A 16,259-nucleotide genomic window follows, 5' to 3' on the forward strand; every position below is an offset into this window, starting at 1 on the left:
TGTCCTGGCCCTTTTCTTGTTATTTCTATCAAAGAGCACCCTTTGAAGTATACCGGGGTGGGTCGTGTTTTTTTTTTTTCCCTCACTCTCTCATATCTGTCTGGGGCATTCCTCTTCCTCCTCATGTCCTCACCAGGCAGGCATGAGCTTTCCAAAATGGAAGCTAGAGTCCCCCATATAATGTACCATTACAGGCATAGCACACATACTGTCCACACTGTTACGTCAATGTATTTGGCCACCCCAAGCACACACACATTCAGCACACACATTACTCAGCATGCACTGCTCAGTACTATAGCCTTTCTGCATTGTGCCACTTGCAGGCATACATACAGCCAGCACACACACATGCTGCAAAGAACTACACCCTTCATGTATTGTGTTCCTTGTAGGTACACTTACACCAAGTAAATGCACTCACCATGCACAAACTGCATAGCACGACATCTATCATTTGCTGCACTGCTCGCAGTTACATATACACCCAGTACATGCACACACTGCACAGCACTGCTCCAATCCTGTATTGTACCCTTCCAAGCCCTACATACAACTAGTGCAGAGTCAATACTCTGTGCAGCATTTCACATCTAACCGTTGTAGGCCTAAGGATGAATTAAGCACACATCAGCAGGACTTTAAAATGGTGAGTGAGCCTCTGGGCGTCACTCCAGTGACAAAAGGTAAAAAAAAGACCTGTTCACTCCTACAGAACACTATACGGTATGTTGCTACCACATTGCACATGCTGCTTAACTCCTTGTGAAGGCAGTAAACTTCCACCAGTAGCGCTTTGGACGCCCCTCCTAGTCCAACGAAACCAAAATTCATGAGACACGCCTAAGTCATGGTGCACCCGCATGTTTTTGACGAAAAAAATAAAAACAGCATAAATGATCCAGACAACAGTACAGATGGGCACTGAGGGCAGCGATGCACGTCCATGACCATGCAGAGGACTTGTCTGTCCCAACTCTGAACTATACTGTTTGACTGTCTGTAGTAAACAACAGAGAAAATATTTAGTCAAAACAGGTTCTGCTTCAAAAAACAATATTCTTGATACAGGGATCTTAGTGATGAAGTCACACCTAGGTAGGCACAGCTAACAATGGGCACAAATGAAGTCAGAATGTTCAGCTTTCGTTAACAGACTGTTGACTGAACAATATGCAACTTGTTCACATTTTGTATGGGTCTATTTAGAACATTCAGGAATTGATTAACTGTCACAGCTTATGCTCTTTGTTTAATTAGCAATCTAAGCTCAAAAATGGTTGCAGTCCCTGCAAGGTTTAGCTAACAGAGGGCACAAACTGCAATATAAATGTTTTAGTTTTTACGAAGTTTACTAAAACAATCAGCGAGGGAAAAGCTCTGCAGTGGCTATCACAGAACGCTAATTTCTGTGAAATATGTCAAATATTCATGGGCCACTGAGAAATATGTTTTTATACCACTGCGGTTCATGTAAAATAGTACCAAACGTATAATACTGTTTATTTATACAATGGGGAAGGTCACCATGTTGACTGAGGTTCGCCCACACTTTCTATCAAAAGGCATTTTTTTTATTTGCTTATTACTTTGGCACTCATGTACTCTGAGCTGCACCAAATCTGGTGCTCCCCTAGCCTATGCAGCTAACATACAGTAATACAATTTTCATGTGGCTATGTGCAGGAGAAAAATATTAAGGTGTGTGGTCAGAAATTGATGTGTTCTCCTATTCTATCTGTCACAGGAACGTTTTCTCGCCGCTACAGCAAAAAACCTGAACGCATTTATGCCAAACTTGTCATGAATGTAAAACTCAGTAAGCATGATTTCTGTGCTCTGGTGTTAATCCATTCAGTAAGTAGTTTTGGATGTATTAGTGTGCACGAACGGGTTAATCCTTTTGTATATCTTGACCTTTAGGGAGCTTTTTTCTCCTGCAGTACATTTTGGGTCATGAACCCAACGCCAGAAGCCAAACTCCTGGAAATTGCCTTTCCACTGGAATTGGACGCGGGACTGGCCAAAGGCCTGGCCCTGCTCACAACCCCTATACGTTGTCCATTCACTGAGAATGAGACACATGGCCAAGCTCTTTTCCCATCCCCTACTGCTCAGGGTCAAAGGCCATGCACAGCACTGACCAGGTACATAACAACAGGTGACTGGTGTACATGAGAAGAAAATGGTAATCACTAGAAAAAAAAAAAAAATGAAAAGAAGCCTTGAAATTATAATAAATAAAACTATAATTTTATTACTGCAAGTACTGGCAATGATATTACAGAAGAAAGATTTTAATAGAAGATTCCAGATATGATCATGTTTTCTCCATGTGAGAATTCCCAGCATTTTTTTTTTTTTTTTTAGTTTTTCAGATTGCCTGTGGAACAGTGTCCACGTCCTTGGGACTCTACCACAGAAACAGTTTTGTCTTCTCAACATGAAATTTCAGGAAGTGTGTTGCACTATTTATGTGAATGAAGCATGACTAACAGAAAAGTAAAAAGCACAAGGAATGTATAATATGATGTCTGAATTATATTTTGAGCTACTATTCGGAGCAATTACCAGAAAGAAAGTACGGGGAACACATTTTGTATATGCGTCGGCACTTCATAGGCATGGTACCAGACGATGGTGGGTGAGATGCTGCTGTGAGATACTGTTTGCTGTAATGGACACACACCAGTAATCTTTCTGAAAAGATTAATTGTCCATTATTGGCCCGACACAATCAGGAACAGCGTAAAGGAGCAGCCGTCTAAGAAGCTCTTCAACCATCTTCTCCTCCAGCTCTCACCCGTTTATTCCAAGTTAAATTATGTTGTACACAGGCACTATGCAGTGACAATGAGGACACTGTATTATTAACATCTATGCACTATAAGGTAAACAGCTATGTACTTGTACATCACAACACTGTTTTTATGTAATGTAACACCTTCCAACAAGTCCTATCTTTAGTTCTTTTCATTCCAAGAGTGCATACAATCCACAAAATTGCAACATGCTGCATAACTGGGATCCTCTAGGTGACATTTGGGTTTGAACTTTTGTCATTGTTCAGCAAGTGGGAGTTTTCAAGATAAACAGCAGAGGCAAACCACGAGGCTTTCCTCACGCTTAAACTTAGTGTATAAAGAAATGTTTAGAACAAAAAAATCTTAATTTCTAGACAGGGCAATTTGCGGTTTTGCTTGGATTGATTGCTAACAACAGCACTGAAAAAATTAACACTTTGTCACCTCTACTGCACCTAATGCAATTGCAATGAAACCGTCACACTTCCTTTCTATAGAAGGGAAAAAACAGTTTACTTACATTGGGTACTTATACAAACATACATAATATATTTACTCCAAAGAAATATCCACTTAAATTGTATGATAAACTCCCAGAAGAAGGGACCAAATGCAAACACCCAAAAATACATGCTAAACTACTAAAGGTTTCAAGTATCTTGCAAGACTGCACAGTGTTTTATTGTGCTTTCTTTTCAGCCAGTGTTTCATTTCACAGAAACAAGATGTTCCCTTGCACTTTGTAATATCTCAAACTCTCCCAGCTTAGCTGCATTTTAGCCCTCATTGTTTGAAGGTCTTGTCTGGGACAGGGCATGCATCGTCGCTTGCGAGACATTTTATTTATTTTCAGGGACTTAGAGCTCACCTATTGCTTACCACTGCAATGGCTTTACTTTCTCTTCACGTGTTTATCCCTTCACTGGAGCATGGACCATGTACTGCTTTCCTGCCCATTGTGTCCCTGCACAGCTCACACTTTCTTAGGTACTGAAGTTTTTCTTTTGCTTACCCCTGGCCTTTCCCACATTGTTGTCTGCCCTGTCCCTCCTGCATTGTTTGCCCGTTCCCCCTGCTTGGTGGCTTGTCCAATCCCTCCTGTTTGGTTGCTGCCCACTGCTTCACACCTTCTCCCATTTTATTGCTTGTCTTGTCTGTTCAGCACCCTCCACTTTGTTGCTTGCCGTGTCATTGACCACATCAGAAAAGATTACATTATTGGTCACCATATGTAAGATTACCAGCAGTGAAGACCTCAGTCAATCAGGCACAATTGCCAGCAGTAATGTTATTAAAAAAAAAAAAAAAAAGCTTTGTGAATGTGGAATGCCTCAAAGTTGCTGCAATTCCCAAGGTAATAATATCAGTAATAAATATCCCCAACGCTGCATGATTTGTCACTCACATACCAGCTGTAAATATATTTTGGAAATGCAACCATTTTCCCCAGCGTATGAGTTCGGAAGATACAGATATTATGGTTTTCAAAGACACGCGTTTAAATTTTGGTGTACACATATTAATACAGCCAAGCAAAAGCTTCTAATTTAGTAGCCTGGGCTGCATGCAGGATAGCTACTTGAAGGTAGCTAGGGTCCTACCAATAGCTGACGAGCTACACATTGGATTAGCCAAGTCTAGCCTGAGAGGACGTACCAAACATATTGAAAGTGTGTGTGTGTGGGCTTTGTAGTATACGCTTAGCCTTCCTGGCCCAATGATATACGCTAAGCCAGGTTTCACCTGGATGCAGATCCAGGTCGACACCAACGAAAATGCTTTGAACTCAGTGCAATTTGTCACCTGTGATGCATATTCAGCGGCTCCTTCACTTTGCGTTTAGAATAATACCCTACACAAAGTGAGGGAGGTGTCAGTTCTGCGTGGACCTAATACAAATGCGCCTTTTCAAGTGCCCTCAGAACGCCTCTTGGTCAAGTCTCATCCCTGCTGGAGCTTAAAATCGTGATGGCAATGGCAGTGTGATAGAGGAAACAAACACACCCAGCTTGTTACTTCACACGTGCTTAAGTGATGACCAATGATTTGTGGGCAGGGTTGTGACTTTTCCAAGTCCTGCAAGTATGAGATATACATACACTGTCAGATGTAGCTGTCTATATGATTGTTTTTACGAATGGCAATTTATTTAGCATGTACTAATAACTTAGGTTAATATCGAAAGGAACCCTTTCTTGCAATCTTAAACTAATGAATGATTGCGAAAAACAGCAAGGTACCAAACTTATGCTTTGCGAACGCATGCCACTTTTAACTGGTTAAGACATATTACGAAGACGGAAACTTATGTATTACATGTAATACAAGGTTCTCTGAAACAAAAGTAATAACCCACTCAGCTATGTATATACAAAAAAACATAATTGTGTCCTACATGTTATGTGCTTTTTTAGCAAGTACAGGAACTCAGAAGACTAGACTGCTCACAGATCTCTCTAGCAAGTGTAGTAACCACCAATGTGAACTTACTGCCTGGAACAAGCCGACGCAAAGATATCAATAGCAAGAACCTGAACCAAGTAAGGTAGTTTACAATGACTACTATTTGTGGTGGAGTAATTGAACCAGAACAGATTTACTAACACATCTATCCTTGTTACTAATTTATTTCGAGGCAGAGTTTTTAGAAAATAACTATGGCCAAGTGTACTACTTTTCACTTAAGGGACTAGTCTTTATTGCAGCAAAACATTTCTTTAAAAATGTCCTTGTGGGAGGAACAAGGGTCAATTTTTCTGCAGCAGAGGGCAGAGAGCAAAACCTGAAGTGCATTTTATCCCCACGTGATTGAGGAAAGATACCCACTGCGAACACCCCAGCAGAGGGATTCAATTCACAGTCGATTCATGTATTAAGAGGCTACACTGCCAGCCATGCCAGTGTTTTGCCTAAAGTGATAAGCATACTGTACACAGCTCCAATTCCCATATCCTGATAATATTCCAGACTTTTCGTCTCAAATGTAAATTTGCCTTACTATGATGCTGTTGGCCAGATTCTCCTTTAAAGCGAGTGATAAAAGAGAACAGTAGAATGGGAGATTCTATCTTGCACTTCTCATGAAATATAAACGAGGCAAACTGATAAGACCGGAGAGCAGAGGCAAAAAAAAAAAAAAATCTGCAATCATATACTGTCTGCTTCTCCCACTACATCGTCGCTGGGACATGCTATGCCACCAGATAGGGCCTGCACTCATGCATTATTAAATTACGCAGGCAGAGCATTTCAACCGAACACAAAAACAAATGCATGCAACTAGTGATCAGCATTTATGGCTGGTAATAGCAACGTTTTACAGAAGGAACTCATTATTGTGTAGAGGAGGAAATAGTGCTAACAGGACAGAGAACAGGTATCAGGCTTTCTTAAAAAATAAATACTGCATGGGACCCATCAGGTGGGGTTGCCAACTAGTTACTTGCTGCCAGACAGTGATAGAAATGGAAAAAGTTTACTCTGTGATCTCATAAATTGGTAGTGGGGTAAGTCGAATCATGAAATGTGCATCAAGACTGGAGCCAAAGAAAGTCAAGCACATTCATTATTTTGACAAACTCTGTCCGTAAGAAATTGGCAACATGGGAAATGTAATGAAAAAGGTAACAATGTATTTTAAGATAGCTAAGAGGGGTTACATACTGCTCTAGGTTACCCGAATACAAAGAGTATTTTACTCACCCTGATGGGCAAAGAATTAGAGTGCTAGGTGTGATTTCCTACTGCTCTGAGCCATAACTCTAGCTTTTTTTGCCAATCATTTGTTAAAGGAATCATCTGCAAACCTATTGAAGGCACACAGTGGATGTGCGATGGCACCACTGCTGTGTTCTGGTGTCAGCATCCTACACAAATTAAAAGATCCACCCAGGCTGGCCCGAATGTCATATTCTAGATCGAGCTCAAGAACAGCTATCTGATCCATTATCAAGATGGATCTCACTCTATAAAAGTACTGGGCTTTTATGTTATAAACCATAATTACTAGAGATGTTATTCCAATTAGTTCAATAAAGCTCAGGCTACAACATCAAGAACATATTAGTTTGTCAAATTAAAAGCCAAGACTCGAAACAAGGTGCCCAGGTGAAATCGGATGAGGCGGCAACCTAAACATCATATCAGAACTAAATTAGTACTCGCATATCTTAACACAGGTACAATACTTTCAACACACACTATTAACACTTCTCAGCTAGGTCGCTTTGCCATCTCCTCTTCCACTTTACAGTAATTATACCTTTGAACGTTTACCTTCCTAGATAGGCAGGCACTCCATTGCCATCTTTTATCTCTGACCAAAAACAAAGGTTCCATCCTGCCTTCTGGTCGCCCGATAAAGACTTCCTCCCCAGTAGACATCTAGTTTTGTCTGTCTTGATGGTCAGGCAAATTTGGGACAGTGGTGTACGAGGCTGTCATGTTTCATATTTTTCTATTCTACTCACTACCTGGCGCTGAGCATCCTTTAGCAGCTGAAAGAATGTCTCCGGAGGGCCTGCCAAAGTTCCCAGTTAAGCAGAAGGAAGGTTCTGCCCTCCTCGTAAAAAGTACTTACGTTGAAGAGTCCAGAAACGTGTCTTGATTCAGTTCTTGCAAGCCTTGAGCAGATGGATGTAGTGCAATCATCTGCGTGCATGACGCACAAGAGTCAATCAGGGAGAATGTGTTAGGGCACAGATTCTCATGTTAAAGGTGGAAAGAGGGATTGTAACTGCATTCCTGTCAGAAATGGAATAGTTTGACAATACCACGCCCTGCAGCGTCCAGGCTTTGAGTTGTCAATGAAGAGTGTAAATGTATTTGCCCACTTAGTTAACGGACAACAAAAATGTGACAGGCAGTGGCAAAAAAAAAAAAAACAGCGAACTGGGACCTTGAGATGCTTTCATTATTACGTTATAGAACTAAGACCTCGGAGCCTGCATTCGTGGATTAAGCTATGAACATGGATTCTCCTGTGGGAAGAACACAAGAGAAAAAGCATGCACTGAAATTAGAAACGTGATCATTTGTAATAGAATCGAGGAGAAGCAGATAGCACATATCCAGTACCGCATATGGGGAGTAGGTCAAGACTCTTAAGACTACTCTCCCAATCCCCTCGGATGTGCAGACTGACAAGTAAAACAGTGCAGTAGGCACGGGCATCAAAGGGCAAACGTGTCAAAGAGAGGCTGAGGTCACACCCGATAAACAGATATTCTTACTCTTCCTCCTTCTCTTGTGGGCAGTTACCAAGAAGGACTAAGGATCCAAGAGAAGTACATCAGGAAAGCATTGGCAATGGGGGTCCTGAGAAGACTAAGATATGCATACTTGCCAACCATAATGACTTCAGTGGAAGTTATAGCTTGTTTGCCAATCTAACTGCCTACTAATTTCACTGTGGAATACATCAGCTTTCTTGCAAAGCCTACATCTATACCTATAAGGTAGAGCATTTGACTCAAGATGAGCCCTAAACTCTATGCAAGAAAACAAAAACGCCATGCAAAAAACATACTCAATAATAATCAAAGTTAGGCAGGCAATTTGCATAACCTTCAGAGGCACTGTTTGCACTGACAGATATTGAATGGGTAGGCAGAACAAAATCGTTCTTTAATTAAATATGGGGTACAAGGCCACCCTCCAAGGCCTGACTTCAAAACTGACAGATACCATCTGTCGACCCATCCTATGTGGCTGTCAGTGAATATTTAGACTGCTAATTCGATGGTTAAGCGCTTTCTTAGTCACTGGCTGTAAGGAGTCTACACTATTGTAATCGAAGAAAGACTTTTGCACTGTCATTCGGAGGTTCCACAATTGTTTAGCTTAGCTTTTAGGTACTTTGAGGTTAAAGGTGCAGGGCCTGTGTAGACCTTAAACCAGTGATGGGTAGATAAAAAAAAAAAGTATTACACAGTGCAGTGTATAATTTACCGCAGTACACGGTATCTGACTAAAATGGCATAGAGGCATACTTATGACATTGTTTGAGCCTCTACTCGACATAAATTACTTATTTCAATCGCTAAACATTGACATCATCTTGAATTTCCGGCCTGCTCTTGAATAAAAAAGAAGGCAATTAATATTGCTGAATGGCAGATATTAAAAAATAACAGTGCATAGGGGACTGCAAACTAAATTACACTTTTACAATGCTCAATATCGCCATACTGTGCGGGAACTGATTTTTTTTTTTTTATATATATTTCTGCAAAACACCACCTTAAAAATGAAAGATAAGTAACAGTACTGTCAAGAGTCTATCAGAGTGAGCAACCAATGTAATCTCTCTATGGCTGGGAGCACTCTGGCCTATGTACATTGGTGACATGGGTTTTGTGGATGGGATGCCATGGGTATTTCTAAACTGGAACATGTAATGTTTGGCATCATCCTGGGTTCCTTCAATTACATACAAACTGACTATGAGATGCATAAACACCAGTTCTTTGGGTGCCTTTGATAATCTGCAAGTCAATGGCACGCCTGGCTACCATGGGTCAGGAACAGTGTTCACCTCAAAGTCTATGAAGAAATGTGTCTCTAAAGACAAGATTTACAGGAGCATTTCAAAAATAATGTCAATAAGAAAGGAGTGACTCAAAAAGGGAGTTCAAGATCAGAAATGTAGCGAAAACTATGAAGGTTTATTACAATTTTAAAGCACAATACAGAAATTGGAAAATGCAAACAGAGTTGAAACTATCCAAAATCTTATACGTCAATTTCCATTAAAAAAAACTCATTTACATAAATAATGCAATAATGTGCAAAAATCAGGTAAACAGACTAAGTCTCAAATATCAAGCAAGTCAAAAGAAAATCGAGCAGAATCCCTAGAGGTTCTGGGAAGTCATTTCCCACTCACAAGTTCAAGGGTTTATATAGCAATTTTCAGCATAGGAAATCATGAAGACTGCATAGTCTATGTGGTGTGAGCATTTCACAACAAATCATACTTCATATTTTTTTAAACACCACATAACCCTACCTTCTTAGCACTAACCCACTACATGAATATTTCACTGCTTGTGAGCCAATGTCATCAGGAGGTGTCAGAAAAAATGAGTTACATAAATAACAGGAAACAATTGTGTATGAAAGAAATACAGTGTCAGACCAAGAAGAGCCTTGGAACGTAGCAAAGGGATTCCTCCAAAGAATTATTTGAAAACAATATGTCATACAAAATAAACAGAGCACATCTTGCAGCACATGATGGTGAGAGACAAATATAGACATAAAATGAAAATCAGAATTCGGCAGCTGTTTTAACAAACCCAGAAAAAAAACATCATAATGATGTTTCAATTGCAATAGCTCATGTTAATACAGAAATGTGAAATCAAACACTGAACAACTATTCTTAATGCAAATTTTACTTCAACTGTGGAAAACTTCTATAACACCTGTGACATGTTCCATACACTTAGACAGGCTTGGAAAAGATATGTGGGGTCACTCACGGAGGAGAAATGGCAAGAGGGTAGGATGGATCAGAGAAAAGCAGCCTTGGCTACCCAGTTCCAGGTTATCTCGTTTAAATATCAGCACCACACATTTTTAACAGAAAAAGGGACACTTTGGACAGATCGGGTGCTCAGAGCGCCTGTAATGCAGAGACCAACCATGGGAGTTCCTCCATATTACATGGCTATGACTCAACATTAGATTATCGGAGAGGGAAGCACCACACTCTGGGAGAGGTGCTAGGATGGGAACCAAAAGAGAATTCTCCATATATACTATTATACATATTATCAGACTGAGACAACAAAAGATACAAGCATTGGCAAAACCAATAGATCTTGCCTATGCAAGATCTTTATATTGACTTTGTCATGTTTTAGTATGACTTTTATGATAAGGTAAGGGCTGTCATTGTACAGTATGGTATGACCTGTCATTGTATAGTATGGTATGACCTATAGTTATATAGTTTGGTATAGTATAGCCTGTCATTGTAAAATATGGTATGGCCTGCACTGCCATTGTTTAGTACAGTATTGTATGTCAATGTATAGTATGGTATGGCTCGGCATTGTATAGTATGGCCTGTTAGCATATAATATAGTATAATATGGCTGTCGTTCTATAGTATGGTATGGCTTAGCTTTCTATGGCATGGCCTAGCATGGTGTGGCAAGGTATGGTATGGCCTGTCCTTGTGTAGCAAGGAATGAAATGACCAGTCATTATATAGCAAGCTATGGTAAGGCCTGTTATTGACAGTATGGCGTGTTCTGTTGCATAGTATGGTATAGTATAGCCTGTCATTTTATAGTATGGTCTGTCATTAGTATGGTATGCTGTAACCATCATTGTCTAGTATGGTATGTCATTGGATAGCATGGTATTACCAGTCATTATACAGTGTGATTTGGCCTGGCATTGTATGGTATGGCCTATCATTGATGGTATGGGTGGCCTGTCATTGCATAGGATGGTATGGCTTGTCACTGTACAGTATGGCATGGCATATCACTGTATATGGTATGGCATTGTCTGACACTATATACTATGGTATGGTCAGCTATTGTATGGTATGGACTGGAGTATCGTATATATGTCATGGTATTGCTTGTCATTGTATAGTTGGGTATGGTATGTCACTGTATATGAGATGGCCTGTCGTAAATTGTGGTATGGTAATCTTTGTTACAATGTACACAATCAGCTATGGGAAATAGCACAATAAGTGCGGCCACACAAGCAAAAAAGTGCTTTACAATATGAAGTTATTTTTATGCTAGAATATTCTATCCAACCCATAATTGTGCAAACCTAAACCACATCGTGTTTTTTGCATAGAACACTTAATTGTGCTCAAGACATCCTATAGACCATGAAACATGTACCCAAACAACACTCTGTTACAAAATAAATGAGTGAATGCTTAATAGCAAAAGCATGAAGCCATTAATGTATTTTGAAATCATTGTTAAAAAGGTAACACTGACAACCTAGGGCCTGCCAGTGTTGTTATGCTGCACCAAAGAGTAGAAAGGGAGAGAATAAAAAGTAAAAGGGAAAGATACAGGAAACGAGCAGTGAAAGCAAAATCCGGAGCGAGACAGCTTAGAAAAACATACAAAGTGCTGCTGGTGGAAGAAGAAAACAGGCAGAGACAGAAAGCGGAAGAACACGCCAAACCCGCCCCCCCCCCCCCCCCAAAAAAAAAAAACATGAGCAGTACTTGGTCCACGCTCCAGGGAGGGAGAAACGCGCAATGAACATGAAGTCTACATGTGCTGGCCAAACAGGAGCCAGCAAATGACAGATAAGGGTAAGCAATGGGCGGGCTCTGAGCCTCTTGTATGCAAACAAAATATCTGACAAGTAATAGCGCATGGACTGTCTCAAATGAACCTAATAAACAGGCCGTTATGGGGGGTTAGGGTGGAGTGGGCACAATATAGAGCAATTGAAATAGACACGGGACAGAATGTTAAACATTACATGCAAACCTGATTTGCCAATATAAAAAACAAATATATAAACTGTTGGCTCGAAACTGAAGAAATCAATACTGTTGTACAGATTATCGTCATGTTTTCCTAATGCCGTAATCACAAATTAATGATATAACTTTAATGGGATAATTATATACTTAATGTCAATCGTATTTATTACATTACAATAAAAGAGTTAAAACAAAAGTGTATATTAAAACTAGACAATTTGGTCCACAGTCAAGAACTACTGATTGTTGATCGTTACCCATACCACCTCTTCCTAGACGATAGGAGCAGAATACTTCAGTTACGCTATGTAGCTTGTTTTCCCCTCCAATATTTGTTTAAAAAAAACGTAATAACAAGCATGAAGGTCTCGGTGTTTTTCTAAAGACTCAGGAACCATGTTAAAGCTTTTGAAGTTATCATTAAACATCTTTTTAGACACTTTTCTTAATCAGTAGAGGCCTCCTGAAGTACACGTTTAGCCTACGGTTTACCTCAGTTGTCACTGAATGGTGTCTATGGTATGAATTAGGCAATTTTTCAATTTCGTAGTTTGTTGTTAAGGACTGGCATAATTGGGCTTAAAATATCATATCCAATGAATCTGTAATTGCATATTTTTAAATCACCAGCCTTAGGCTACACAATCAATTTAATTATTTCAAGAGGGACTCGATACAGGTTAGGCTGCCCTTTGGCAATTTTTCTTACAATAGGGAAGCGACTAACACCTTAAATGTGTAAATTCAGAAAGCCCCAAGAATGTGTAATTCACAAGCTTTGTTAAAGCTCACTGAGGTGAGAACGCTTTCACTTCTACTAGTTTTTTTTTTTTCGAGAAACGATGTAAACAATCAATCTAGCCGTTTTGTTTAGTCCAACTAACCCTTCGATGCACAGAGAATGGTGCGCTCAAACAAGCTAGCCTATGAGACAACATATCAGTTCCAGGACAGATGGGTATCGTTGAATGGAGGGTAGACTCTGGGAGAGTTGGGATCTTGTAAGAAAGCTATAATGCTACACCTTTTCTTTCCATCTTAATAGTACCCTGTTCCATGGCCATTTTTATGTGTCATTGAATAAGAGATGCAGTATGGAAATAATTCCGCCAATGTTCTGATACCTGATTGAGATCTTTAGGAGTCAGGTGAGGCACGCTGGCAAGAGAACCGAATGTGTGGGTTCGAGAAATATGGATCTTACTTTACCTCTTTTTGGAGTGTAGAGCTTTTTTTCAAATACTTCGGTAGCTTTTCAATAGAATGTGTCTCCGAATACCCAATTTTTGACTGCTTGCGGTGGGGCGTTTATGTCTGATGTTTTGTGTTGAGCAACTCTTTTTCGTGGGATAAAGCACACACCCTCTACGAGTATTTTTCCAGTCTTCATGTCAGGGTTGCTCAAAGGAAAATAAGCTTCATGCTCGCATTAATACACGTCGAATTCTTCCTGCTCCATTAAGACAGAGGGGGGCACTCAATCTCTTCATTACATCCTTTTAAAAGCTCCAACCGTGGACGTTATCTCCTAAGATAACCATCTCTTCGCTACACGTACTGTCCATGGTTCAACCTAATATCCGTTATCCGTTGATCATCTTTGAATGAAAGGCATCTGTTGTAATTTTAGCGCTTCCGGGTCGCATGCAGAAACCATTCCACAGGGATCTTATCCTCGGATGTCCCTGGGAGTTGGAGGTAAAAGTAAGGTGACCGTGGATTGGAGCTTTGACGCACAGCATTCGAAATGCTGATTGGCTGATGAGCCGGGTCCTACCAACCACAACCTCTTCTGACGGTTGGCGTCCGTTTTAGACTGGTGGTTCATTCGCGGAACTGGCAGGTTAAGGTGTCGACGCTTGTAACTGCGGAGGTGAAGAATGCGTGCACAGTGGCAGAGATAGGCGCGAAGGTTGGACTCGGTCACTCATCGAATCCCTTGTCCCTGGTCTGTTCTGGCTGACGTTGTTGGTTGGGCAGGCCTTTTGGCTGGTTCTTCTGGGGCTCATGCCGTCCTATGTCTCCCACATCAGGCGCGGACTGTTCCAGCAGCTCTTTAAGGCACATGCTGCATATCACTAATACTGGATATCATTCTGTTTGTCCAGTTACCTTGCTTCGATTCGCACTCTTCTGTTACATTGATAGCCATTGGCATATTAGAAAGGATGCCAGACACCATGCCACACATGCTGCTTGGCACCCACACACGTAGCATTCTGCATTGGCACCACTGCATGTGACATTCTGCATCGCACCAATTCAGATGGCGTTCTGGATAGCTCTTTTGGGTGTATGACCTTCTAATATTAGGCTATAGTGACATAATAGGGCACTGACATCTGCTACCCTCAGAGGTCGACTCTAATCTTTTGACTCAGACAGGAGTATTTATCATCAAATCAAACAATGCAAATTAATAGTCATAACCAACCACAATATTCAATTAGGAATCAGAAATGTATAGCACCATAACCTATGTGGCCAGGATTCACCACACCAATTTAGTAAAGTTTAAATATTTATTGCCTTTAACCTATTCTGTGCCCAGGACGTAATGGTTACGTCCTGAGGCACAGTGCTCGTGTGCCCAGGACGTAACCATTGCGTCCTGGGCACAGAGCCCAGAGGGAGCGTGAAATGTTGAGGAGTGACACCATTTATGATGTAATCCGTTGTGATTTATTCAAGTTAAGAGATAAATAAAACACCCCAGCCAACACAAGCCTTCTCTCTCTGCTCCTCTCCTCCAACTGTCAGATCGCCTGGTCACTGTCACCAGGTTCATATAGTAACAGTTACCAGGTTCCGTAACCAGGTTCCCACATACTAGTTCTACATACAGAATGTCACACAGCGCTAGCGCTCCCTCTGTGGGGTTCACCCCCCCCCTCCCAAGGCAGGGATGGAAGGGGAAGCTCTTCCCCTTCCATCCTCACCCCCTGTGACATCAGCACGCGATCGCGCGCTGATTGTCACAAGGCCTCCCGCGATCCAAAGAGAAATGCTTTGCATTTCTCTTCCGATCACGTGGAGGAGGCCGGAGAGGCTTCAAAGGGAAGGAAATTAGTTTCCTTCCCTTTGAAGTCTCTCAGCATTTTAGCAGCCGGATTGTAAAGCAATCCAGCTGCTAAAATGCCCACTAGACACCAGGGATTACATTTTTTAAAGGAACTTAGCATAAGGGAGTGACCTCTTCGGCAAGGGTTGCTCCTGGTGGGGGGGGGGGGGGGGGGGGCAGAAACCTCTAGGCACCAGGGATCATTTTTTTGTTTGTTTTAGGTTTTTTTTGTTTTTTTAGAGGTGGGGAGCGACCCCTTAGGCAAGGGCCGCTCCCCTAGGGGGCAAATTATATGTAGGCCATTTCTGTCCCCCTTGGGGGCAGATTGGCCTATTTTTATAAGGCCAATCTGCCCCCAAGGGGGACAGAAACCACTAGACACCAGGGAGTTTTTTTTCCCGTGAATTTCATGCAAGGGGAGCGACCCCTTAGGCAAGGGTCGTTCCCCTGGGGGGCAAATTTATTTTAGGCCATTTCTGCCCCCCGGGGGGCAGATCAGCCTATTTTCATTAGGCCGATCTGCCCCCAAGGGTGGCAGAAACCGCTAGGCACCAGGGATTTTTTTTGTTGTTTTACAGATGGGGAGAGCGACACCTTAGGCTAGGGTCGCTCCCCTGGAGGGGCATATTGTATTTAGGCCATTTCTGCCCCCTTTGGGGGCAGATCGGCTGATTTTAGGTCAATCTTCCCCCAAGGGGGGCAGAAACCACTAGGCTCCAGGGATTTTTTTCTTGCGCCAACGTCACGCAAGGGGAGAGACCCCATAGGCAAGGGTCGCTTCCCGGGAGGGCAAATTTATTTTAGGCCATTTCTGCCCCCCCCTGGGGGCTGATCAGCCTATTGTTATTAGGCCGATCTGCCCCCGGGGGGGCAGAAACCTCTAGGCGCCAGGGCTAATTTCCTTTTTGTGTTT

The 16,259-nt window shown here is 41.6% G+C and overlaps 1 protein-coding gene across 1 annotated transcript in view; it reads right to left on the bottom strand.

Annotated features, from left to right (window-relative positions):
* Nucleotides 1–13,970, bottom strand: part of MORN4 (MORN repeat containing 4) — a 55,559-nt gene extending 41,589 nt beyond the window's left edge. Inside the window, exon 1 of the mRNA XM_069239625.1 lies at nucleotides 13,495–13,970. The gene's annotated coding sequence lies outside the window, so the exon portion shown is untranslated. The remainder of the gene's footprint in view (nucleotides 1–13,494) is intronic.
* Nucleotides 13,971–16,259: the final 2,289 nt, after the last annotated feature.

Source organism: Pleurodeles waltl, chromosome 6 (genome assembly GCF_031143425.1).
Source record: "Pleurodeles waltl isolate 20211129_DDA chromosome 6, aPleWal1.hap1.20221129, whole genome shotgun sequence".
In the NCBI taxonomy this organism is placed as follows: domain Eukaryota; kingdom Metazoa; phylum Chordata; class Amphibia; order Caudata; family Salamandridae; genus Pleurodeles; species Pleurodeles waltl.